Below are 26,627 nucleotides of genomic sequence, written 5' to 3'. Positions count from 1 at the left end.
CGAGTTTAGCACTGTTTACAAGGCACACCGTAACGGTCCCTGGAGTTGGGGCGTTACAACTTGGTATCAGAGCGAGCCAAGGTTTATGGTTCCTAAAGACAAGCTGGGCATGTACACTCATCACTGAAGATAGCTTCACTCAAGGAATGGTAATTATTTTTGTAGCTATGTGTTTGTGACAGTCAAAATCACGTGATCCGTAAGGGGAAAGACCGGGTAAGCTGTCCAATCCCACACCGCCTGGGGAAGGTCAAGTGTAATGATTCTAAGACTTTGTAGGTATGGGACTACACAGTTGAAGAGGGCTTAAATGGATTGATAGGTACTACCTATATCTAGAAGGTGCATCTTCTTTTCGGTAGCCCATCACTTGAGAACTCCATGGTTAAGCGTGCTTGGCCTGGAGTAATTTAGGGATGGGTGACCTCCTGGGAAGTGTGCGAGTGAGGACAAAGCACGCTGGAAAGACTTGTCTTGGTTTGTAGGGCCAGTCGTCATTCCAGAAAGCAGCCATAGTGATGTGGGGCGTCACATAAGGTGATGACGTGTACATATGCAGCTGCTCGTCCGCCACGGCCGAGGTTTAAAGTGGAACTAGGGTTGAACCCTGTTTTGCCGCTTAGAACGGCCTGTTGTATATATTTTCTGTAATAAACTCTGAAACTTTATTTTCGGGATCCCAATGTGTATATATTAAACGTTCTAGTGAAACGTTACAACTTATCCAAAATGTTTAATCCCTAAATCGCTAATCATACTTAGTTCACGATTTTGGCCAAATGACTCGGTTAGCGAGTTTAGCACTGTTTACAAGGCACATCGTAACGGTCCCTGGGAGTTGGGGCGTTACAACTTGGTATCAGAGCCTTGACCCAGCCGGAAGTGTGGCCGACAGGGACGTCGGGCCCGTAAGGGGGGGTGATTGTGACAGTCAAAATCCTGTGATCCGTAAGGGGAAATACCGGGTAAGCTGTGCAATCCCACACCGCCTGGGGAAGGTCAAGTGTAATGATTCTAAGACTGTGTAGGTATGGGACTACATAGTTGAAGAGGGCTTAAATGGATTGATGGGTACCACCTATATCAAGAAGGTGCATCTTCTTTTCGGTAGCCCATCTCTTGAGAACTCCATGGTTAAGCGTGCTTGGCTTGGAGTAATCTAGGGATGGGTGACCTCCTGGGAAGTTTTCCCAGGAAGTGTGCGAGTGAGGACAAAGCACGCTGGAAAGACTTGTCTTGGTTTGTAGGGCCAGTCGTCATTCCAGAAAGCAGCCATAATGATGTGGGGCGTCACAAAAAATATCATTTTATCATTTTTTTAAAGTTAAGTTTTGAGATGAGGTGTTGGATCTCTTATCATTTCTATTATATTTATAAAATAAAAGTTTTGGACCTCTTTCATTTGGTTTCAATTTTAAAGTTAATTTAGGCTTTAATATCTAATTAAATTCTATTATTTTATATAATTTTAAAATCTTAATTAAATTTAAACTAAATACAAATTTATAAATCTTGACAATATCATATAATAAAAAAGTCTAAAAAAATAGATCAACCACACTTCCTATTTCATCTATCCCCGCAAAACAAAAAAGAAATGAACATAAACTCATCATCAATATCATAACAAACAAGCATATATACACACACATAGATACTCATATTTAATCAACTCTTTTATATAAAGAAATAGATAAACAAGCATTTCATCAAAACTTTTATCATTCGTGCAAGAATTTTAAACAATACTTCAAACAAAATTGAATTGAACCTACACAATAGATATAATCATCTTCAACAAAGACAATCATAAATCATAAACCAATTTCAGATGCTAACATAATAGAATCATCTTCAAGTTCAACCCATATAACAATATTTTTGTTAAAAAAAAATTAAGCACAAACAGATGTTAACGTGATAGAGGCAAGCAAATAAAACCCAAACTAATTCCAGAACCAATTATTTTGAAACTCAAAGAAACAATAATGATATTTAATATAGGAAAAAAAATAACAAAATGTAGAAAAATCTCACCTGTTTGAGGAGACCTCCATGGCCGAGCAAAGACCTCCATCGATTGTGTACGGTTAATGGCGACATCAAGTCAGAGAGATGAGGAGACCTCCATGGCCGAGACAGACAGAGAGAGAGGGACAAAAAGATGAAGTCGTGTGAGAGAGAGAGAGAGGGAGGAGGAAAGGGACAGTGAAAGTGACGAAGAGGAAAGGCTCCTTATGTCTGAGAAGCTCTTCCATCCGCTGAGACTCGAGAGGAGTGGAAAGGGGTCGACGTCAGCAACAGGGTGAAAGGCTCCGAGAATGAGAGTGAAAAGGTCGGGGCTTCCGGGGAGTGAGGTGAGATTGAGAGAGGGGGGTCAGAGTTGCCAGGAGGGGTGGGTGGTGTGGCTAGCTGTGAGAGAGAGAGGGATGGGTAGAGATAAGATAGAAATTGGAAATAGGGATTTTGAGAGAAAGGAAGGGGCAGCTGTGGCTGAAAGAATTAGGGTTAGGGTTAGTTAGGTAAGTATATATATATAAATATAGTTTTTTTAACTTTTTTTTAAAAATAGTTTCGGGTTTAACCCGAATCCAATTTTTTATGCATTAAAACCTGAACAGGAATCTGAAAATGCGCGTTTCAGATCGAGTTAGACCCGACAAGTGCAGGTTTCAATTTTTTAGGCTTTACGGGTTTGGATCGGGCCGGTTTTGTGGGTTTTTTGGGCTTTATGTTCACCCCTAATTTTATCCTCTACAATGAACCACATCTACTATTATGTTGGGGTGATAATGCACCACCATAGATTTTATGGCTCTTCACATTTCGGGGATTTGGGAATTATTAAAAATATGATTTTATGGCTCTTCACATTTGAGGGTGTTAGGCTAAGTTTAGCCTACTTTTTAAGTGTCTTGATCATTGTCTTTTTAATGGTTTATGTGTTTTTGGAGCGGATTTATGCTTGTTTTGCTTGATTTCAGGTTTAAGCATATGTTTTGGGCATTTGGAGTGGATTGTGGAGAAAATATGCTAAACTGAAGGGTCATTCAAGTTTTGCTGAAATTGTATTAGGGCCGCGGCGTAAGAATTAGCGCTACAACGCTAATGTGTTTTACAGCCGCGGCGAGGAATGATCACAGATTGGGAGCCAATGTCCCAGACTGAATTAGGGCCGCGGCGCAGCTTTTAGCGCCGCGGCGCTAGGGTGTATTTGAGCCGTGGCGAGCCCATTTTCCAGAAAATCGAGACGTCTCAATTTTAGAGTGGCACCGCGGAGTTGATGTCCGTACGTGTCAGAATTTTAAGGGTAATTTCGTCATTTTGGGAGAAAAATAGAATTAGGTCTTCGTTTTAATGAGAGGGACTCACGATTTTTGAGATATACAGTGTAACGCCCTAAACTCCAGGGACCGTTATAGTGAGCATTTTAAACAGTACTAAACTCACTAATCGAGTCATTTGGCCATAATCGTGTAACTAAGTATGATTAGCGGTTTAGAGATTAAAATTTTTGGTTAAGATATAGCGTTTCACTAGAATGTTTACTGTATACATTGGGATCCCAAAAATATAATTTAAAGGTCTATTACAAGAAAATATTTACAACCAGCCGATCTAAGCGGCAAAACATGGTTTAACCCTAGTTCCTCTTTCAACCCTCGTCCGTGGCAGTCGAGCAGCCACATATGTACCCGTCGTCACCTAAGCTCTCCAACTCAAGGATGGTCCAACTTTATTTTGCCTTTACCTGCACCACATAGCACCCATGAGCCGAAGCCCAGCAAGAAAACTCAATATGCTCATGAACGGTAATAACAGGTCATCAAATCATAATGTGCATGGCTAACAATAATAGCTTTCATCATGCATGCGAATAAGTTCAAATAGATGATTATGGGGTCCTGCATCTGAACAGATGACTAATGAGTCAATCTCTGGGGACCTGCTTCTTGAATAAATGACTAGTAAGTCAATCTCGGAGTGGGTGACTAATGAGTCACAACCTGCATAGGTGACTAATGAGTTACACTTTGTATAGATGACTAATGAGTCATACCCTGTATAGGTGACTAATGAGTCACACTATGTATAGGAGACTAATGAGTCTCACTCTGTATAGGTGACTAATGAGTCACACTCTGTATAGATGATTAATGAGTCAATGTCTGTGTGGATGACTAATGAGTCATACCCTGTATAGGTGACTAATGAGTCACACTCTGTATTAGTGACTAATGAGTCACACTTTGTATTAGTGACTAATGAGTCACACACTGTATTAGTGACTAATGAGTCACACTCTGGAGGTCCCATACCCTCCTAACCATGTGACATGTAGGTCACCTTAGCCTTTCCGGCTTTAGCTCTAAATAACTAGCCCTTAGACTAGACAAGCGATTTTAATTTTCATCGAACTTGAGGTCGGTCCGACATTAATGCTCATTTGAGTCATTTAATGCAGATATCAATTAGATCTAATCTTTTATTGGCTTGCGTTAACATGCTAAGGCCGTACTTGACTTATGAGTCAATCCCATGTGACCAGTGCTCATTACCACTGCCAAACTTGACTAATGAGTCAGCGTCACAGTTGATACTAACACCATTGCCAATTCTGACTAATGAGTCAGTGCCACGCACGAGTAAGCAATGCTACCAGGCATATATCAGATGTAAAATATCCAAACGCAGGGCATTCAACATGCTTACTTAACAGTTGCTAGCACAATTATGATCATGCACAAACATAGAGACTCAAGCTCTAATCAGTCTCATATTCAACATTCATGGCATGCCCTAAACATATGTTTCTCGTGCATCATATGCATCAAATTTAATCACCCGACATGCCTCAATAATAATCATACACAAGTGAGCAAGATTGCTAAGCATTTGATATGCTATCAATGTTCACATTTAAACATCCAACATGCATCAAGAATAACCATGCATGTCACATATGGGGTGCATTCAAGGTATTCCAAACTCTAGTTCATTTTGGTATCGTTTTCTACTCAGCACCCTAACTTTATTCTTTATTCTTGGATAGGAAATCTAAGATCTTGAACATAAGATTCTTGGTAAGTATATTTTGATGGTATAGTTCTTTCATCACTTTCATCCCTTTTTCTTTAGTATACTCACCCTTTCATTTATGGTTTATAGGAGTGTTCCAAAGTCCCAAGCCTGTTCTCATATCCCCGTACTTTTGGTAAGGAAAATAGGATAGGATATTATGTGTTATGCCATATGTTATCTTATGATTTATGTGTTATGTTAACTATGATTTGTGTATTATGTATGTTTGTAGACTTGGGCATATGACCTGTACAACTAACAAGCCCCAATAAATTTATGGGCATATGACTTGCTTAGCTAGCAAGCCCTACAAATCTAATGGGCATATGACTTGTTTTGTTTATGGGACCCCAAGTAATAATGGCCATTATAGTATGTGTGACATATGTTTATGATATGTTTTATGTTGCATTATGAATTTTATGTATATGGTTTACGAGTTAGGTTTTCCTTGCTAGGCATTAGGCTCACTCCTTTATGTTTATATGTGCAGGAAAATAGCTTTGGTGGCGGGAAAGGTTCTTGGAAGCTTGGGGATGTGTATTGAGGCGGAAGGGAATCGAAGGGCCGAGAGTTCGATTCGAGGATGAAGTCTCTTTAATTATGGTTTTATATGTATTTTCCGCACTTTATTATGTAATCCATTTTATTTACAATTATGTTATGTATTTCTTTTAAACAATGGGATCCCATATCCTACTTTAAATTTTATGTAGTTTAACATTTGTTTTACAAGTTTTTAATGAAGTTATGATTATTTCACTTGTAAGTTTTATTAAAAATTAGTGTCTATGTATAGTTTTCGTTAATGGTCCAAAGTCTAGAGTAGTTGGGTCATTACACTTAAGCAGCCTCAAACAAATCCTAACGCTCGGGGTCCCGAAAACGTCCCCGTGGGCAAAATAGTCAAAACCTCCAGAATATCCCCCTGATCTTACTAACTCCCAATTTATCATCAAAAATTAATTCCCATTACCCAATAACCTGGTAATGCTAAATACCTCTTGAATTACTCTGGGTCAATAATAAATCTCGTTGTGACTTTCCCACTAGCTTACCTCCTAGGATCGTCTCGTGCTGGGTAACCCTAGCATAACCAAATAATAATAAAGCACCACACACATATCACATATATGCCAAATATGCCCGAAATGGCCAAAATATGAAAATCACCCAATTAATCAGAAATGGGTTCACATGCATATTTTATACACCTAACACATGCATATTATCATTTAATAATATAATAAATCAATTATGGCCTTCTCGGCCTCCTAATCAAGGTCCTAAACCTTATTAGGAAATTTGGGGCATTACATACAGATTGCGCTAAACCTAGAAAAAGGAGAAAAAGAAGACGAGAGCAAGCATTGGCGGATCATGACAATCCCAACTAGTTTCTTCTCTTCTCTCTTTATTTTTCTGCTTTTGATTATGGTTTTTTTTTTAATCAGTTAAGAACATGTTAATGGAGATTATGAACTAAACTCCAATTTAGGGTTTTTAATGGAGATTGTCTGAAGCTTTCTATGGATTAATGCAATTTTGATATTTTTCTTTCTTCTATTGATATGTGATTTATTCATATTTGTGCTCAATACATGTTTTAGATTGGCCACCTTTTACATGATCTATGATTCTAATATGAAATCTGAAAAGTGAATATTAGGAATGCTCTAATTGAATAAACATAAGTTTTGATGCAAAACGAGAGTATTTGTGTAGCTTGTGTGGCTTTAGATTATTGCTTAATGCTGATTGCTTGTGTAATTTATCTCAGAAATGCAGTATTTTACCTTGCAATTTAGTACCTTTATGTCTTAATAGGAATATTGGTAATTCTATAATCTGCCATCACATTAGAAGAAGAAGGAAAATTATTTTGCATTATTGAAATAGGAAGTGGAAGCAATTAAAATTAATTTCCCTATATTTCATTTCTTGATTGAATCTTGTTTATTGTTTTGTTATTTATTTATTGCTTAGTTTATTTAGTTTAAACAATCCATTTTTCGATAGCCAAATAGAAACAAAAATTCAATTAATTGGTACTTAGCCACAGTCCTTGTGGGAACGATCTCACTTACATGAGTTATTACTTGTAAAGACGATACGTATACTTGCATGTTGGATTTTTCACAACAAGTTTTTGGCATCATTGCCGGGGACTACGTTAGCTAATATTGAAATAATTGAATTTTATTCTAATTTGGTATTTCTTTTCAATTTCACTAATTCTGTCATTGTCTATTTTTTTTCTCATCTCAGGTACAGGTAGTATATGCGACGTCTAGGACCTGCTGCAAGAGTGCCTGTTGATCCTGAAATAGAGAAGACCTGTAGACTGAACAGAAAAAGCAAGAGATTGGAAAGAAGAGCTGAAAGTGAAAGAAGGGTTGAAATAGAAATGGCAGATCTAATAAATGGTAATAATGGGGGTGTTGTTGAAGACCAAGCTAATGGCCAGAATCAACCAGCTAGAAGCTTGAGGGATTATGTATTGCCCACCATTACAGGGGTTCAGTCTTGCATCAGACCACCCGCTGTAGATGCCAATAATTTTGAGATAAAACTTGCCATTCTGCAAATGGTTCAATCCACTGTCCAGTTTGGGGGACTACCAACTGAAGACCCAAACATGCATCTTGCTAACTTCGCTGAGCTCCATCAGACATTCAAGATGAATGGAGTTAGTGATGATGCAATCAGACTCATATTATTTCCATTTTCTCTGAGGGAGCGAGCCAAGAGTTGGTTGGTATCTTTGCCACCTAACTCAATCACTACATGGAATGATCTTGCACTGAAGTTTCTCTCCAAGTTCTTTCCTCCAGCCAAGGCAGCTACGCTGAGGGGGGAGATCAACAATTTCTACCAGCTGGATAATGAATCTTTATATGAGGCATGGGAGAGATTTAAAGACCTGATAAGGAAGTACCTGCATCATGGGATAGAGAGATGGATGTTAGTTCGTAACTTTTATAATGGGTTGTGTGGTACCACTCGCACACTCATTGATGCAGCAGCTGGTGGGGAATTTATGAGGAAGAGCGCCAATGAGGCATATGATTTGTTAGAAGAAATGGCCATTAATAATCAACAGTGGCCAAGTGAGAGAGGTAACTCAAAGAAAGTGGCTGGTTTGCATGAGATTGATGCAATATCTAAGTTAACTGCTCAAGTTGAGGCTTTGACTAAACAGTTGCAAGGCAGTACAATGGCAGCCCCCGTGATGCAAGCTCAAACTATGTGTGAATTATGTGGGGGTCCTCATGCTTATGAAAAGTACTAATACGCGGATGTAAATAATATGTCATTGGAACAAGCTCAAGCCATTGGGAATTTTCCTCGTCAAAATAACAATAACAACCTGTTATCCCCAAAAATGGAGATTGATAACGTGGCAATAGAGGTGACAAATGGCAGTACATGGTCCGTAAAAGACACATTAAATAGTCAATAAATACATTGACTCCTCAGAGTTGTGAGAAAGTGACCCGGTAGACTGACGAAGAATTTGGACTGCTTGAAAGATGTCATAACCAAGCCAAGTGCACCTTGGTCCGAGGAAAGCTAAGGAGAGTGCATCCTAGGAGGCTAAGGAGAATGCATTCTAGGAGAGCTAAGGAGAGTGCATCCTAGGAGAGCTAAGGAAAGTGCATCCGAGGAGAACTCAAGAGAGTGGTCCTAGGAGACCCCAAGGATGTGGTCCTAGGAGACCCCAAGAGAGTGATCCTAGGAGACCCCAAGGATGAGGTCCGAGGAGGAGAGCCCAAGAGACCTTGGTCCGAGGAGAACTCAAGAGAGTGGACCTAGGAGACCCCAAGGATGAGGAGAGAAGTGCATGTCCTACCACCATGCACTTGTCCGACCCACAAAAACATGTCCTACCACCATGCACATGTCCGACCAGCACTTGCATGGGTGGTCAGTAGGAGGTGGATCAACTAGCTAGAGGAGGACTAAGTCAAGATTCCCAGAAACAACTTCAACAAGATATGCGGGAATCTCTCATTCTTCCCACAAATGGGGGGTTTGTTACATTTTGAATTTTGAATGTTTTTTGTAATTTAAATGTAATAAGTATAATAAAATATCCCGATTCTAGGGGATATCGTATGTATGACCCTAAGCTTATAAATAGAGGGCTTATGGGATTAGAGAGGCTTCTTCTGCTGCTTCTTTCTAGAGAGAGAAAATTTGGGTCTGAGTATTCTAGAGAGAGAAAGTGCTGGCATTTGAAAGAATTCTTGTATTTTTGCAATCTGTACTGAAGAAACTCAGTTGGCTCAGTCCATCTGATCTTGAGTACAGATCTATAAATCACAACTCTAAGTGGATTAGGCTATTACCGACAATCGGGGCTGAACCACTATAAAATATCTTGTGTTATTTACTTTTCTTGATTGAACTGTCTGTGTCATTTAAATTCTCTTGAAGGTTCATCGTTTTTGACGTTCTCACGTCGTTGGCTAAAAACACAGTCAACACAACCCGTATTCAAACTTTTTTAACCAAGGGTGAAGGAATCATCCCAATTTTTCCTGGAAGAATGATCAACAAGGTCAATCCTCAATTCAGCAACCACATCAGTCATTTCAGCAACCACCTCAAGGGTTCTATCAACAGAGTTTCAGGCCTCAACAACAACCACCTCAGCCGCCTATGCAACAACAACAAAATCCTGTGAGATAGCCTGATACTCAGTCTGATGTTCTTAATCAATTCATGACTGAGACGCGGTCTTCTATTAGAAATTTGGAGACTCAGATAGGGCAATTGGCTACTTTTATGGCCAACCGTGCTCAAGGTTGTTGGGTTTTATGCCCTTATAAAACCATGTCAGACATGTAGCACGATTTCATATTATCAATAAAAGTAGTAGAAATCATTTAGTTTGACAACCGTGTTTGCTTGTTTTATTACATGATTATTGAAATAATACAAACATTTATAAAATCCCGAACATATGGATAGTTACAATTATAGTGACTAGGTCACAGTGGATTATAGTTGTAATTATATGTTCAAAAGAACGAGTCCTAAGATTAGATCAGTGCATTGGATTTTCACCGATTAGGCAATCTACGATATGATCTACTTACACATTCAGGGTGTGATGTCTTGTCCAAGGCATCGACCAAGTAGATAAGATCAGATGTATTTAGTTACATCGGACTAGGACCGATATTGATTATTGATTGATAAATAAGTATCGTTGTTATCAAATCTAATCAATGTCACAATGTTGACCATATGTTAAGTCGATCTTAATTCTGAGTGATAATATTCTGCTAATTATATTATTTAAATCTTTTGACTTGTTCGTTACAAGCTTACCCTACGATCTAGCCCATACTTACATCTTAGAGTTTTATTAGTGTAATTGAGTGGGAGTATTATTCATAGATACGAAATCTATAACTTCTGTATGAGAAGTGAAAAGATGATTTCCTTAATTGCTTTGTTCAAAAGGTTAAATGATTGAGATCTCATTTATGTGATTAAGTTCATGGAAATATCATTTATAAGGAACTTAGTGGGAGTTAAGGATAAAATACTGATGAAGGGTAAAACGGTAATTTGCACCCAGCTCGTTAGTAAGTCATCAATAGAGGATTGACTGATTGTAATGGTTATAACAATGGATAACGTATTTATGGTTTTGAAAATACGTTCTATGAATTCAAGAGTTCAATTCCGAGTCTATAATGGAGTCACGAGAAATTAATAAGGTAGTGAAATTATTCGTAAATAAATTCACGGTAACTTGTTGGAGCTTGATTTCATGGATCCATAGTCCCCGCATCACCTTTGAGTAAATCATCTAGAATTTCTCAATTAATTGATTTAATTATCAATTAGGATTTTTAAAGTTGACTAGGTCAATTTTGGAAAATTTACAGAGATATGAGATTTAGAAAATAAAAGAGAATCTTTGGGTAAATTTATTAATATTGATAAATTGGTATCAATATAAATAAATAATATTAAATCAAGTTTCAAATTATAATTAGTTAATTTGAATAAGGATTTAATTAATTAATTAAAAAATAAAATAAAAGGTTTTGAATTTAGGCCCAGTTGGGATTTAAGATTGAGCCCAAGTCCATTTATGGCAGCTTAAGGCTTTTATTTTTGTTTATTATTTTTAATTAATTTAAATTTAAATAAATCCCATTAAGTTGCCTATATAAGGAATATGATATCTAGGGTTTTCATAAGGAAGTGAGTTTCAGTTGATTGGTAAGTGAAAACCTAGACAGTCTAACCTTTCTTGGACACTCTCTCTTCTTCTTCTCTTCAAGATCTCTATCTCATGTGTTGAGAACTAGCCCACACTAGTTCTAGGTTGATCAAAGGCTTAGTGAGGAAGACTGTGTTGCTGATCTTGTTCAATCTCTTGATAATACCCTGCTACATAAAGGAATCAAGGGTTAAAGAGATTGAAGGATGGAGTTGTTCTAGTTCCGCTGCGTAATGTAAGTTTTTACTTTACTCTGTATTTGTATCAATTTCATAGGAACATGTTATAGGAATTTGCATGTTTGTTTGATAATATGTAAATTGCATGAAATTAAATAAAGATCCTACAATCGGTTTTTCCTACAAAGGTAACCTGCCTAGCACCACTGAAGTCAATCCAAAAGAACAGTGCCAGGCTATTACATTGAGAAGTGGGAAGAAATATGAAGGGCCAAGTGTGAAGCAGTCAGATGAAGACAAGGTTCAGGATCAACAGGCACAGGGCATAGTGGAAAAGAAGCAAGGTGAAAACAAGGTTACTGAAGACCTCCCAACCAAAGATGCTACACAAAAAGTGAGCATATATCACCACATCAAGATTCCCTACCCACAAAGGCTCAGCAAGAACAACCTTAATAAGAAATTCTCAAAGTTCCTTGAAATATTCAAGAAACTGCATATCAATATCCCATTTGCGGAGGCCTTGGAGCAAATGCCAAGGTATGTTAAATTCATGGAGGATATTTTGGCCAAGAAAAGGAAGTTGAAGGAATATGAGATAGTGGCACTTACTGAGGAGTGTAGTGTAATCTTGCAGAAGAAACTATCTCCCAAGCTTAAAAATTCGGGTAATTTCAATATTCCATGTTCTATAGGGGGCTCAGTCGAAACAAAATATTTATGTGATTTAGGGGCAAGTGTGAATCTAATGCCTCTATCTATTTTTCGAAGGCTAAAATTGGGAGAAGCTCGCTCTACAACGGTTTCTTTACAGATGGCAGATCGCTCCATTAAGCATCCTCGTGGAGTGATAGAGGATGTCTTAGTGAAGGTGGGTGTAATGCCCCGGAATCCCTATAATAGTTAATGGCTGGATTAGTAGGCCGGGAGGACCATAACTGTTTAATTATGCCATTAAATGTGTTTATGCATGTTTATGAGAATTATATTATAATATGATGTTAAATGCGTGCATGTGAGTCCACAATTGTTTACATGGGTATTTTGGTAATTTGGCCCGTTGAGGGTATAGTTGAATATTTGTTTGCGTGTTAATGATATATTGTGAGACCACATTATAATGTGGATTGGTTCGAGTATTTCGACATGAGACGATCTTTAAACATGATTTATCGGTTTGGTCATAACAGGTTTGAGTTCAGGGCTCGGGGTGATATTTATGGTTATGGCGTTACCGGGGATTTTAGGGTAACAAGATGTGAATTATTGGTGTTTGAGGATATTGAGGTTAGCGGGAATTGGGAAGCGTTAATTATAATTAACGGGTTAAGCGGAAAGTACCAATTTTGCCCTTGAGGTGGCTTTAGAGGCTTAAGATGACACAAGGGTATTTTGGTCTTTTTTGGAGGATATATGTGACTTAAGTGGATTAGAAGGCTGTAGAATAAACAGAGTAAAACACAGAGGCATTATCTTCTCTTTCCGTACACCACTTCCTCCATTGCCTTCTTTGGTGTTTTGAGCTCAAGGTGGGATATCAAGCTAAGGAACTTCAAGGCTGAGTTAGTAGACTTGGTTCTGCTTGTGTGGGAAGTTCAAAACAGGTTTTAAGGTAAGTTTTAATCATTGAACTCAAGTTATGCTCTGTTTTGATTGTTAGTTTTAGACTTAGAGTTTTGATGTGGAAAGTGTGAATCAAAGGGGTGTTTTAGTGTTAGTTGATTGGGGTTTGATGTAAGTGAGTTAAGGGTGTTGTTTGGGGGTTTAATTATATGTTTGGAGGAGGTGGTTTGAGGGACTGGTTTGAGAGGAAGAAGCACAGGGGAAAAAACTGGTTCGTGCGGCCGACTTAGCCGTTCTGGGCTGAGCGCCGCAGCGCAGCAGGGGAGCGCCGCGGCCCTTGGCGTCTGGCAGATGGGGAGCCCCTCTGTTTGGGGGCGCGCCGCGGCGCAGCAGAGGGGGGCCGTGGCCCTTAAGGCCAATTTTGCTAAAATGTGGTTTTCAGCTCGGGGATTCAAACCATAGGCCTCGGGGTTGGATCTAGTACCCGGTTGGGTAGTGTTTGAGGTCTTGGGGGCTGGGTTTTGGTTTGGGAACCCTCGGTTATCATTTTTATTGATAAATTCTATCATTTGGTTATGACCAGGTGACCGTCAAGGATTTTAAAGGTTGATCGTTCTCAGGGGTCGTTCATATAATATTCTCACTCGAACCAGAGGTAAGAAAACAGTGTATGAATACAGTTGCACCCTGTATAGGTATGTGTGATAACTCTACAAAATAGAGTTATTTTACCACTTTTTATGTGCTAATTGTTGCTTAATTCTTGAGTTTTTAATTGATTTATTAAGTTTTTAAGTAATTTTGAATTTATTAGTCTTATTTTGATTTTATATTATTTTGTGTGTTTTTATAGTTATTTTGTTGTAAAATGTTGTAGTTAATTATTTAAATTATTATTGTTTAGTTTGAGGTAAAAATGTTGTATTATTGAAATTAAATGTTAAAAATAAATTAAGTTATAATTAATATTTTCAAAGAATTAAATTGATTTATTTTATAGTTGAAAATATTTTATTATGATTTATTTTATGTTTATTTTGTAGGAAATTTATTGTATTTTTGGGCTTTGAAAAGAAAAGAAAAGAAAAGATATAAAGCTGAAAAAGAGAAGAAAAAAATGGCATTCTTGAAATGCCTTAACCAAGGCCCAACTCCTCCTGAAGCCCATGCCTCCAATTCAAGCTTGCCAGGCCCATTCCAAAGCCCACTTCAACCTCCAAGCAACCTTCAGCATCACCCCAACGTGGCCAAGTCTCCTTCAGCAAATGCAAGCTTTCATCTCAGCCAGCCATTCCATGCAAAGCCACGCCTGGCTCCCCCAAGCTGCCTTGCTGCCATCAGTGCCTAGCAGCCACCACCACATAGCACACGGCCCATGAGCCTCCAACTTGCCCAGCTCCCACCTGCCATAAAGCAGCCCCAAACCACTTTATTTTGCATTGAGCCCATAAATATCAATGTTCCCTTGTCTCATTTTCTCCAAAAATACCACATTTTTACCCCACTTTTTATACATTTTACCCCAAAACATCATTATTACACCCTATATTTTACCCATATTTGCCATATTATACTTAATTAATTTAATTTAATCAATTTAATTAATTTAAATTGATTATTTTAATACCACTTTTTTGGCTATAAATAAGGGAATTTGGTGTCCATTTTAGAGAGGAGGTTACTCTACACAAAGTTTCTACACATTCAAAACCTCTCAATTCTCTTCATCTTCTTCTTCTTTTTATTTTTTTCTATGTATTTTTAGAGGAAAAATTTGGAGGTTCATCCTCCAAATTTTCCTATTTATGTTTGTAATTTTTAGTTTGTATTTGCTATTCTAGTTATGTGTTTCTAATCTTTTTAAGATTATTAAGGTGATGATGAAACAATTTGTAACTAGATAGTGTTTATTTTGTATCTTGATTTCCCATTTTGTGCAACAAAGTTTATGGAATTTTCTTCTTCAAATATCTTCTTTCATCTTAAATATCATATATTTTGGATTGTTAGCACATATTTACATTTTGTTCTTCATTAGTGCATAAACATAATATTCTTTGTGTAAGATGTGTCATTAAATTGTACACATCCATGCTTAGAACAAAAATATTATGTTTTGCCTTATAAATAATGTTCATTGATTTATTTGTTATTTCATTAGATTGATTTACACTAAATACTTTGAAATTATAACTTTGAAAAGTGAAGAAAAATCATATCTTTTTCGAATTAATTTGTGCTTAAAATTATAAATATATTTTGAAAATGATAGTTTGATTTATTTTAACTATCACTAAAACTTGGGAATCAATGTACTTATAAATATTATTGAACTTATATTTTGTGGATTCTATTATCTTAATAATCTTATTTTACTATCTTGATTTTTACTTTTAATTTATATTTATATATATTGTTTTTAATTTCTATATTATTGTCTTTTATTTTATTTTTATTATACAAAAATCCCATCAATATTTGGAACTAGGTTAGAATTTATTAATTTTGATTTAAAATAGTTTTCTCTTTTCGATATTAGACAACTCCTTTGGGTTCGATATCCTTGCTTACACGATCACTATTCTATATGAACGATTCGTGCGCTTGCGATTTATAAATATTTAAAACATACCCGTTTTTGGGTCTATCAATGTGACATGCATGGTTTGATATTGAGGCATGTTAGTGGACTTATCTGGACATGGATTGCATGTTAAATGCTAGTGAACACTGATTACCTGTTTGGGACACTGACTAGTCAGGGACCGACTTTAAAGTCGATGATCACGCATTGAATGGCTCTATGACATTAATGCGGGACCGACCCTAAGGTCGAAGAACTTATAAGCACTTGCCTGGTCTACGACCAGATGACTATAGCCAAGGTATATGACCCCGGTGACCGTTTGTCACGTGGCTAAGGGACGTTGTCCATAGTTTCGACTCTAGAGTCGTGAGGAAGGTTATGTTGGTGACCAGTCACCATGCACCTGTCCTGAACAAGCTTATGAAGGAAATCACCTATCGGTTAAGCCCTGGTGACCCTATCATCACATGGCTAGAGGGAGCGATGCTCATTACTGTGACTTTTGGCTATTGTCACCTATTTGTTGGACTCACAGTCCTGAATGGTTGTTATGATCGTTGTTGATATTATATCATGTTTTATTGTGTTTTCTTGCTGGGCCCTGGCTCATGGGTGCTATGTGGTGCAGGTAAAGGAAATGAAAAGCTTGGCCAGCCTTGAGTGGAGAGCTTGGGCGATGTGATGTGCATACAGGGCCGCTTGACTGCCACGGTCAAGGAGTTCTCAGAGGGACTAGGGGGTTACCCTATTTTTGCCGCTTAGGCCGGCAGGGATTGTATATTTGGAACTGTAGCAACTCTCTTGTAATACGAACTACTTGTAAACATTTTAAAAGGCTCATGAGCAGTTTATTTACTTAATGAAATGTACCATTTCCTTTTTATTGGTTTTCACCTTAACCTGTTAATGGCACCTAGATCACGTTTTTAACCAAAGGACTCGGGTAGCGAGTCAAATTTCCGGTTCACTGTTTACCGTAACTGTTCTGGGGTAACTAGGGCGTTACAGTGGGTAAATTTATTTTCCCTGCTAATTTCATAATTCTTGACATGGAGGAAGATGCAAACATTCCCATTATTTTGGGAAGACCATTCTTAGCAATAGGACGAGCTTTAATCGATGTACAAAATGGGGAGTTAAGGTTGCGAGTCCAAAATGAGGAAATAAGTTTTAATGTCTTTGCAGCAACTAAAATTCCTACCTGTTGTAGAGTTGATGTGGTGAATGATTGTCAAGAATCAATTGGTAAAAAGAAAAAGAAGACCAAAGAACGATTTTGAACAGTTCGACATCGTATGGAAAGATTATTGTGTGGCAAGTTTGAAGGTTTCAATGACATTGAGGATAATTTCAATATTCTCAACAGTAGAAGGGAATTTTCCCCGTATGACACGATGGCTCTCAAGGATGCAATGTTAGGAGTGTGTCCTAAAAGCATGTAAAGACATTTGTTTTTTCTGTGAATAAATAAATACACTGGTTTATTATTATTGTCATATTTAGATTGTTAAATTATTGTTTGAATAATTTTGTAAATATCATAAAAAATTTCATATTCATTATTGAGGGTGTGATCTTGTATTAGTACGAGAGAATTAAGATCACATGAATGAATAAAAATAGTTAACAACAACAAATTAAAGTTATGGAATTCTTTAATTGGAGTTGTAAGTACGGTTTACTGAGTATCATAATGATACAAATAATCTAGATTCGGATTATTGATGTGGAAAGACATCTCGGTAAAGGTGCTTTATATAATATGATTATATATGACATGAACCGATGTGAATTAAAGTCTTTATCCAAAAACCATTTAACAATAAAGACTTGTAATTCATATCATAACTGATGATCATTTATAGATCAACCTAAATCCTGAGTGTTCATGAACTCCTGTTCATGTTTATTAAATCTTTTGATTCATTCGTTAAGGTCTCTTCAAAGAATGAGGCTAATGAATTTTGTTTTGGAGATTTAATATCATGGATGGCTGGGAACATGTATCAACAATACGGAATCTAATCTTTCCTAACGGATCGTATATTAGTTCCCTTAAGGGTTAATTATGGAACTGAATGATTTTGAGCTCAAATCTATAATTAGATTATAGATTAATTATTCACTAGTGAATTAATGGTATTTAAGGAATAAGAAGTAAATTAGAAAGGTTAAATGGTAATTCTTCCATTCTAATTTATGAACTAATTAATTAGAGGGTTGAACTATTGTAAGATGGTTATATCAATGGACGACTTAAGAAAAAGATTTCTGTAAAAGTATATCTATAACATAAAGAGTGCAGTTCTGAATTTATAGTGGAGTAATATCAGCATTAATAAATTAACTATTATAATTAAAGAGTTTAATTATTTAGTTTCAATTTATTGGAGCTTAATGTTATAGGTCCATGGTCCCCAAAATGGCTCAAACAATCACAGTCAAAGGCAAATACAAAAATTGGGCAAAAAGGACTTATGTGATAAGTAAAAATATTTTTCTATGTATCAAACATAATTATTGATTAATTATGTGTAATTAATTAATTATTTGATTTAACAAAAATATAATTAATTTTGAATTAATTTATTTTTGGGATTTTTGGTATTTAAATAATAATAAAATTGGGAAAAATCACATGCCTGCACATGCATGTGGTACACGTGTGGCACAGTGCACAGGCACTGTGCTACACGCATAAGAGATAGACTTGGTCTCTTGATTCCACAATTTTAGTTATTTAAATATTAAATAAATAATGAGATATTTTGATTTGATTTAAATATTATTATTTAAACAAAAATCTGATAACTGATCAGTTATTTTGAATTTGTTTAAAATAACAAATATTTTAATATATTGGATATTATTAAATATTGGATATCAGTTTTCACATAACGTAAGTTTTCAGGGATAGAAAAATATCTAGGATTCTCTCAGAGAAAAAGATCAGTGACAAAAACAAAGGTCATTGTTCTTCACAAAACCTAGATCCAAACTTTATCAGATCTCATGTGTTGAGAATATCTGATTAATAGTTATTGCCTATTATTTGTATAGCGAGCCCACACTCGTTCTTTGGGTGACTGAGAACATTATGGAAGATCTTGGTGTGAGATCTCAAGGATTCAGCCATACGAAAAGATAGCAGCAAGGAATGACCTGATGTAATGTTTCTATTCTTGTCCTTGATTCAATATATATATGAGTGTGAAGAAGTAGATCTAGAAATCTTATGGGATTAATCTGACAATTTGATTGTTGTTCCACTGCGCATAATCTCTGATTTGATCAAGAAATACCAACATGCAAGGGGTGGACTTGACCCAAGTTGAAGGTGTAGAGAAGTGAGCGTCCAACTAAAAACGTTAAATAAAGCGCTGTTGGGAGGCACCCTAAATCTTTTAATTTAATTTTAGTTTTGAAGTATGAACAATTTGGTTTTTACTTTTATTTTATTTTATTTTTTGTTTTTGTTTTCCGTTTTGATTTTTAATTAGACTTTGTTTAGTTTTTTTTTTTTTTTTGGTTTTTTTTACTTTTGGGATTGTAATGTTGAATCGTGCAATACGTGAAAAAAAAAACATTAGAGCCGCAACACTGAAGATTGGAGCCACGGCGGTACATTGGGAATTCCTTTTAAGGCTCATTTGGGTAAGTTCTCTTCTATTAGGTTGTCATGTTCACATTGGAGACAATGTGAAATAAAGTTTGCGGGAGAGGCTTACTTTTCTGTTTTAGTTTAGTTTAGTTAAAATTTTGTTGTTTTAGTTGTTTTGTGTGTTTAGAGTTAAGCCTATGATATGCATAAATGACGTTGTTGTCTCTTGTAAAATGTAGATTGTGTTTAACCGTGTGCTTGATTTGATTACTCTTTGGATTAATTTTGATGCCTTTTGGAAATTTTAGTATATGTTGCAAATGTGAATAAGTGGATTGCGTTATACATGTGTTTCTTGGGTTTGAGGTATGAATTGATGAATATGATAGAACTTGCATTGCTTGCCTTTTGAGACGAAATCCTTGATGACATGTGTTTTGGAATATGATTTAGGAAATCTTTTGGAACGTTTGGGCCTTTCAAGCATACACTTATCATTATTATCCCTAGTTTGCCTATTTGTGCCTTAACTTGCTTGATTGATTGTTTAACCACTTCATTAAGCAAAAAAATGTACCAATTATTATTTTTCCTTGTAATTATGCCATAAGCTTAGAAATAAGTTTGGGGGAGCAAATTGTAATTGGGTAAAAAGTGTTTGTATGATGGGTGAACGATGTAATTTCTCGATTGAGACAAGTGTAAAATGTAAAAGTACTTGCAACATCACTAAATTTTGATATTTTTTCTTCTAAAAAAACAAAAAAAGAAGAAGAAGAAAAAAAAGTGATAAATAATTAAATAAAGTGATGTTGGAGGATTGATTATGAGTTCTCAATCGATGGAAAGTGGGTGAATTAGGGGATGGTAATTGAATGCAATGTGGGTTGTTTGATTGGTTTTTGATGTGCTTATGGTATAATGAAGCCTAAATGTCTTTTTATCTACCTTTACCTAAGCCAAAATGTTATGAACCTTTGAAGTCCTTTTGATTCCATAACATGTGTTGTTGACATTAGTGGAGAAAGGTAAGTGTGCAAGCTTATTGAATATTGGTTAGTGGATTGTTGGAATGAGTGGGGCATGTATGGTGTTATCTAATTATTCATTTGTTATTTGCAAGGTATAATCTAATTTCCAATTGAGACATTCAGATTAATTGTTGGAGTTATTGAATTGAAATTCTGGTTGTTCAACAGTTGAAGTTTTGTGAGTTATGACGGCGTGGTTTAAATAAGACTGGAGGCTTAACTTGTCATGTCTATTTGTTTTAGTTTAATGTGTCGTTTCCTTACTCGAGGACGAGTAAGAAGCAAGTTTGGGGGAGTTTGTTAGGCTAAGTTTAGCCTACTTTTTAAGTGTCTTGATCAGGTTTATGTGTTTTTGGAGCGGATTTATGCTTGTTTTACTTGATTTCAGGTTTAAGCATATGTTTTGGGCATTTGGAGTGGATTGTGGAGAAAATATGCTAAACTAAAGGGTCATTCAAGTTTTGCTGAAATTGTATTAGGGTCGCAGCGCAAGAATTAGCGCAGCGACGCTAATGTGTTTTACAGCCGCGGCGAGGAATGATCACAGATTGGGAGCCGATGTCCCAGACTGAATTAGGGCCACGACGATAAGGTGTATTTGAGCCACGGCAAGCCCATTTTCTAGAAAACTGAGATGTCTCAATTTTAGAGTGGCGTCGCAGCGCTGATGTTCGTACGTGTCAGAATTTTAAGTGCAATTTCATCATTTTGGGAGAAAAATAGAATTAGGTCTTCGTTTTAATGAGAGGGAGTCACGATTTTGGAGATATACCGACTGCTCTAAACCTAGAAAAAGGAGAAAAAGAAGACGAGAGCAAGCGTTGGCGGATCGTGACAATCCCAACTAGTTTATTCTCTTCTCTCTTTATTTTTCTACTTTTGATTATGTTTGTTTTTGAATCAGTTAAGAACATGTTAATGGAGATTATGAACTAAACTCCAATTTAGGGTTTTTAATGGAGATTGTCTGAAGCTTTCTATGGATTAATGCAATTTCGATATTTTTCTTTCTTCTATTAATATGTGATTTATTCATATTTGTGCTCAATACATGTTTTAGATTGGCCACCTTTTACATGATCTATGATTCTAATATGAAATCTGAAAAGTGAATATTAGGAATGCTCTAATTGAATAAACATAAGTTTTGATGCAAAACAAAAGTTTTTGTGTAGCTTGTGTGGCTTTAGATTATTGCTTAATGCTGATTGCTTGTGTAATTTATCTCAGAAATGCAGTATTTTACCTTGCAATTTAGTACCTTTATGTCTTAATAGGAATATTGGTAATTCTATAATCTGCCATCACATTAGAAGAAGAAGGAAAATTATTTTGCATTATTGAAATAGGAAGTGGAAGCAATTGAAATTAATTTCCCTATATTTCATTTCTTGATTGAATCTTGTTTATTGTTTTGTTATTTATTTATTGCTTAGTTTATTTAGTTTAAACAATCCATTTTTTGATAGCCAAATAGAAACAAAAATTCAATTAATTGGTACTTAGCTACAGTCCTTGTGGGAATGATCTCACTTACATGAGTTATTACTTGTAAAGACGATACGTATACTTACGTGTTGGATTTTTCCCAACAGGGGGTTTGAGAATTATTAAAAAGATTGAATGGTGTCTCTCCAACTACTCCATGGCTTGTTCTTTGGGACTTCAATGAGATTATATCCTCCAATTTCAAAATCAGTAATGATATATGCATGCATAGATTACACATAAACACTATACACACTTATGTCATTTTTAACTAGTGGAACACATTTTAAATAAATATGATTGGTTGAAATGATTTGTCACATAAATGTGTATACATATATCATTACTACATTGGCTTGCTACTTTTGATACTCCAATAGTTAAACATTTGAATTTTTTCCATTCAGATCACCCTGCTCTTCAAGTTACCATTTCCCCACTTAATGCTCCATCACCACCTACTGCTTTCAAATCTCAGCCCTCCACACTATGATGAGTTGAAAAATTCAAAAGTTATATTAGACGACTTACTTAAACAAGAAGAGATTTTTTGGCATCAAAGATCAAGGACTTCATGGGTAAAGTCATGGGATTCAAACACCAAGTTTTCTCATCAAGTGGCATTGGCGAGGAAAGTCACTAATAGAATAAAAAAATGTCAAGACACTCATGGAGTTCTTCACACAGAACCATGTGACATTACTGCAATTATTGATTAATATTTCAACACGATTAGGATTATCAATACGGGACAGTGGGGCGGGTTACCATGGTGCCCCATCCCTAATGAAGCGGGTTTACCCTACATTAAACAGGACGAGATGAGGCAAACTTGTGCGGGTTTAATGTAGGGTTTGCCCTGTGTTGCGCGATCTACCACAATCAAGGCAGGAATCACATTGCAACAAATCATATTTGCATATGAGAATTGTTATATTAGATGTAGGTGGTGTTTGGTTGGAGGTAATGAAAAAAAATCAATTTTTATTTCATTCCTTTATTTGGTTGCATTTTAGAATATTAGAATGACATTTTAATGAAATGATTTTTCTAACATTTTAGTGGAATGAATATCATATTAGAAAGAGTAAAGACCAATCCAACACAAAATTGATTTCATATTAATTTTAATTCAATTTCTATTATTTTTCACATTCTCATTTTTATTCTTTCATTTTCATTCCCTAAAATCCAAACCTCATCTTACTTGAATAAAATCATTTGATCTTTCTAATAATAATAATAAAAATAATTTACTTACCACCCCTCGTACTTTTGACTTAGTTTGGAAGTTAGCACCAATAAATTTAAATAGTCAACTTTTAGTTGGCTCTACTTTGGCATGCATTGAAGTCAAAAGTCAAAAGTCAAAAGTCAAACGCAGTAACAGTCCACCTAACTTAACAAATGTAGTTAAGTTCGCGGCTTTCGTCAATCCAGCTTCACTGACTTTACTTTCTTTTGTTGAAAAACTAAATAGAAATGGTTAGAAGTTACAGATTACGGACAAAAAGATGCACATTAATTCCTTCTAATTATATTGCATTAATTAAACAAATATGTAGTTGTGACGAGTTTCAATTTTGTTAAAAAATAAAATAGTTGACTTTCATATTAAATTATCATTTAGCGTTTTTCCTAACTAAAGAATTAAAATGGCTTTTATTGACTCTCATTATTAGTTGTATGTTGTGCATAGTTGCCAACACTTTTAATTTAAAATGATAACTCTAAACTAAGACCCCTTCTCTACCTCGCTGCTGACAGGTTACTGGCTTGGCGAATAGAAAAGATCGGTCATCGATGGAACTATGCAGCTCATAATCTTGCAAAGTGGGCGTTGAGAATCAACTTTACGGGACACATCCTGAACAATCAAATAGATTTGAGTTTTCTTAGTGATGATACTGAACTTAAGCATAATATTCTTTTCGTTTTTATGTCTTGTTTTACTTTTTGTTTTCCCCTCAAGAGCTTGTTTCTGGTTGCAATAGGGGATCCCCACTCCAATGTTGAATAAACGGGAATAGAAAGTAAAGATATAAATAAGAATGGAGATGGAGGAACACTCCCGTCAATTCTCTTCCTCGTGTGCATCACTATTTATAATACCATTTTGTGTATACTAGATGGACTGAAGTATTAATTTAGTGAATCACATTTATTAATTTATTAATCACATTTGATATAACTATGAATCACATTTATTAATTTATTAATCACATTTGATATAAATATATATCTGCCCCACAACGTGTATGTGATTGGGTTTTACAAAAATTAAATATACATTAAATTCACCCGAAAAAAATGCATAGAATGAAAGATAAGGTAGCTGCCTTTAGTGGAAAAAGTGCAGTCAGCTCTGAAAAATGACTTTAGAACAACCAAACCCAATCATACAAATTCTCCGCGCACCGCGCGAGAGCGAGTGGCAGATCATAGCGTAGGTGGCATGATTTTTTGCATTAAATAATAAAAATCACCTTCATAAATAAATTGATAAAAATAAAAATTGTAAAAATATTTGAACAAAACCCTCTCATTTTTATCCCTTGCCAAAAATTGAGCCAGAATAAAAGAGTAGGGGTGCTAATTTTTTTTAATAAAAATTATATACAAAATTTATATAAATACTTATTTTTTTTTATTTCAAATTTCTTATATATATTTTTTAATTCTATAATAAACTAGGGGGTCATGGCCCTCCATAGCCCTTCTCCAAGCTTCATCATTGTCCATGCATTTATAATACATGTGCTGCAATTATAGTTGTAAATTTTTTTATTGCTAGTAATAATGATTTCTTATCTATAAAAAAATGTTTATAACTAAAATTAAGCATCTTATGACAAAATGAACTATTTTTTGAGGTCATAACTTAAAAATGAGGTCATTTTCACTATTTATTCTAAAAGTAAATGCATCATAAAGTTGGTTGTGAAATTATTTTTAAGTTATTGAAATAAAGAAAAAAAAATAGTGCATAATAAGGGATAATACTAACATAATTTTAAGACGTAATAATTTGGTCAAGAAATTGACATTTATAATAATAATAATAATAATAATAATAATTTTGATAAAAAAAAAGAGTTTTACTATCTATATTCCTAATCACGATAATAAATAGTAATAGTTTTTTTAGTAGAAGAAAAATATTAAAAGGAGAAAAAACTATTTTGATCATTTATATTTTAACTAAATATTAGACTCTTGTAATAATTTTTTATTATTTTCTTTTCATTTTAAAATTAAAAAGTATAATAAATAAATTAAAGGGATTTTTTTGCAAATACATATATCAGGAACTTTTTTTGCAAAAATACGGTTTTTATATATTTAATTCATTAATATATATATGTATTTTATATTGTATTCAATATTACGGTTTGCAAGTGGGTCTCCCACTCTTCCTTCTACACAATCTTCATCTCTCCCATCTTCATGATCTCATCTTTTCTTCTCTACCAGCCATTGCCAAACTGTATAACTTCAACAAAGCAACCAGAAATCTCCTCCCGTCAAATCCAAAACACTCAAATCTGCAACAAAAAATTGAAAAACCAACAAAATCTCATCAAAATCTGCAATTAAGTTGAAATCCTATTGAATTGTGACTTCAAAAATAAACCCAACCACTCAAATCATTGCAACTTTCAGGTAAGTTCTTATTACTTTTGTTGCTCTGTTTTTTGTTGTTTGGTGTTTCAAAGGTTGCTCTAAATATTGAATAAGTTGCTTATGGGTTGCTCTGAATCTAGTACACATTGCTGTAAATATTTAGGTTGCTGCAAACAAGAGATTGGCACTGAGTAGGATAAGAGAGCTATTGTCAATTTTATGAAATGAGTTAAAACTGAATTTCTGGGTTGCTGATTATGTTGCTGACTAGTTTCTTTAAGTTTAATGAAGGTTGATGACAAACTTGCTTAAGAGATTCTCTATTTTCTTTATATTTTCTTGATTGATTTTGTTGAATCTGAATGAGTTGCTGTAAATATTTAGGTTGCTGCAAACAAGAGATTGGCAGTGAGTAGGATAAGAGATCTATTGTCAATTTTATGAAATGAGTTAAAACTGAATTTTTGGGTTGCTGACTATGTTGCTGACTAGTTTCTTTAAGTTTAATGAATGTTGCTGACAAGCTTGCTTAAGAGATTCGCTATTTTCTTGATATTTTCTTGATTGATTTGGTTGAATCTGAATGGGTTGCTGTAAATATTTAGGTTGCTGCAAGCAAGAGATTGACAGTGAGTAGGATAAGAGAGCTATTGTCAATTTTATGAAATGAGTTAAAACTGAATTTTTGGGTTGCTGACTATGTTGTTGACTAGTTTCTTTAAGTTTAATGAATGTTGCTGACAAGCTTGCTTAAGAGATTCTCTATTTTCTTGATATTTTCTTGATTGATTTGGTTGAATCTGAATGGGTTGCTGTAAATATTTAGGTTGCTGCAAACAATCGATTGGAAGTGAGTAGGATAAGAGAGCTATTGTCAATTTTATGAAATGAGGTAAAACTGAATTTTTGGGTTGCTGATTATGTTGCTGACTAGTTTCTTTAAGTTTAATGAAGGTTGCTGACAAGCTTGCTTAAGAGATTCTCTATTTTTTTTTTTTATATTTTCTTGATTGATTTGGTTGAATCTGAATGGGTTGCTATAAATATTTAGATTGCTACAAACAATCGATTGGAAGTGAGTAGGATAAGAGAGCTATTGTCAATTTCATGAAATGAGATAAAACTGAATTTCTGGGTTGCTGATTATGTTGCTGACTAGTTTCTTTAAGTTTAATAAAGGTTGCTCACTAGCTTGCTTAACATATTATTTATTTTTTTATATTTT

The 26,627-nt window shown here is 35.2% G+C and overlaps 1 non-coding gene across 1 annotated transcript; it reads right to left on the bottom strand.

Moving 5' to 3' along the window:
* Positions 1-7,927: 7,927 nt before the first annotated feature.
* Positions 7,928-8,034, bottom strand: LOC133828083 (small nucleolar RNA R71). Its single transcript, XR_009890726.1, has one exon. It is a non-coding gene; the product is annotated as a small nucleolar RNA R71 (small nucleolar RNA).
* Between the last annotated feature and the right edge of the window lie 18,593 nt (positions 8,035-26,627).

This window comes from Humulus lupulus, chromosome 3 (genome assembly GCF_963169125.1).
Source record: "Humulus lupulus chromosome 3, drHumLupu1.1, whole genome shotgun sequence".
Taxonomy (NCBI): Eukaryota; Viridiplantae; Streptophyta; class Magnoliopsida; order Rosales; family Cannabaceae; genus Humulus; species Humulus lupulus.
The sequence above is the reverse complement of the archived record's forward strand: the minus strand, read 5'-3'. Positions and strand labels throughout refer to the sequence as shown.